We start from the raw sequence: 2,058 nt of genomic DNA, 5'->3' as shown, positions 1-2,058 counted from the left end.
ATATATAATATATTATATAAACACAAAAACAGTATCCTCGCTTGCTAATCCAAAAAGGAATTTCTTTGTTTTTATGTTGCATGAAAAACCTTGGACAACAAAATTCGAGATGTCCAAGAGGATTAAAGCAGACGGGGGGGGGGGGACGAGCGGAGCGATTTAAAAGATGAATAATACAGATTACAGTCGGTGTACAAGGTGGATTAAAAAGGGAAGGATGGATGACTAAATGCACATGTGGGGACGGAGAGACGGCCGGCCGGGCGCGCTTGTTTTACGAGGCGGCGTCTGTGTGGGATTTAACCCCCGACTTTACGAGCTTTGTAAGCCTTGACTGTACATAACACCGGGAGTAAAATCCATCACAGCAGCACGCCGGCTCAGGTGTTACCTGTTTGTATTGAGATATATAGATATAGATATATACTGTATATATTTGTCAAAATATACTGTGTGTGTGTGTGTGTGTATACATACACACACACACATACTGTACACACACACACACATACTGTACACACACACACACACACACACACATACTGTACACACACACATACTGTACACACAGTCGTGTCTGGCTATCTTTGTGGGGACCAGTCATTGACATAATGCCTTCCCTAGCCCCTACCCGAACTTAACCATCAAACCTAAAAGGGCTTAACCCTCAAACTCAACCTCAACCACCATAAACCTAACTCTAACCCTTTAATCCTAAAAACCAAGTCTTATCCTCAAAAAACCCTTTTTTAACGTTATGGCCTTTGTCCCCCACAAAGCTGTCAGGTCCCCATAAGATACTGTATTCACGTTTTTTGGGTCCCCACAAATGTAGCTAAAACCTGGCCTCCAACATACACACGTACACAACACACACCACACACACACAACACCCACACACACACACCACACACACCCCACATATATACATACATACATAACATACATAATACATTAATACATACATACATACAACATTACACACAACCTACATAGTGTACCACAAACACACCGTACATGGTACACACACAAACAACACAAACACACGTACCCACAACATACACGTTACACCCCCAAACACACCACCACACACACGTACAACACCATCCACACCACAACACACCACACAAACACGTTAAAACAACAACCACAACCACCCACCACACACACCACACAACACAATATACCCACAGTATATTGTGGACAAAATGGATGCTAAGTGGAGCAGCTATTTCTTTTCACGTTTCCGTGACTATATATGTGCCAGAGTGTGGGGGGGGGGGGGGGGGGCGAGCAGTTGTTATTGGGCTGGTCACCCAGTTTCATTGACGATATTATGTACCAGAGTGGGGGGGGGGCGGCCGAGCAGTGTTTATTGGGCTGTCACCGTTTCATGAAAGGGAAAAAAGAATGGAAATCCTTAGGGGTTGAAAAAACACCTGTTCCATTCTCGAGTGTGAGAATGTTGGGGACACGTTCGCTCGACGTTGGGCTGAGTGGATCAAGGCGAAGAAAGAACGAAGAACCAGGGGGGGGGGGGGGGGGGGGGGGTAGGTTTGTATCAATGACAAACTGTATAAATGTTTTTAAAGTGTGTGTGTGTGTGTGTTTCATATCGCACGGCAGCATCTGTGTGTTGGCGCTGAAAATTACAAACAACAACTTTGATTAAGTGCTGTTTGGTTTGGAAATAAATCAAAAGTGAATCAAAACTGGAAAGTGATTGTTTTTTTCATCTGATTCTCTCTTTTTTATTTTGTCAACAATTAATATTTATTCGCATAAATTAACCGGAGGTCTGGCTAAAAGGGAAGAAGGAGCGAGGACGGGTTGCTTTTATTTCTTCATGATCAATACATGTTCTTTATATGACATTAAAGGGCCCGTATGATGGAAAATAGTCTCTTTTTTTTTAGGATTTGGGGCTTATTTTGTGTCTCTGGTGCTTCCACACGCATAAAACTTGGATAAAAAACATCCATGGTGTTTTAAGTGACACACGGTTCCTGAATGTCCTCTGATCCGGTTCCTGAATGTCCTCTGATCCGGTCTCTGAAT

At 43.1% G+C, this 2,058-nt stretch overlaps 1 long non-coding RNA gene across 1 annotated transcript in view; it reads left to right on the top strand.

Moving 5' to 3' along the window:
• LOC116685735 (uncharacterized) overlaps nucleotides 1-373 on the top strand; it is a 10,519-nt gene extending 10,146 nt beyond the window's left edge. The window contains exon 2 of the long non-coding RNA XR_004331037.1: nucleotides 282-373. This is a non-coding gene — a long non-coding RNA (uncharacterized LOC116685735). The remainder of the gene's footprint in view (nucleotides 1-281) is intronic.
• Nucleotides 374-2,058: the final 1,685 nt, after the last annotated feature.

Source organism: Etheostoma spectabile, unplaced genomic scaffold (genome assembly GCF_008692095.1).
Source record: "Etheostoma spectabile isolate EspeVRDwgs_2016 unplaced genomic scaffold, UIUC_Espe_1.0 scaffold172, whole genome shotgun sequence".
In the NCBI taxonomy this organism is placed as follows: domain Eukaryota; kingdom Metazoa; phylum Chordata; class Actinopteri; order Perciformes; family Percidae; genus Etheostoma; species Etheostoma spectabile.
This window is presented reverse-complemented; position numbering and strand designations above follow the sequence as displayed.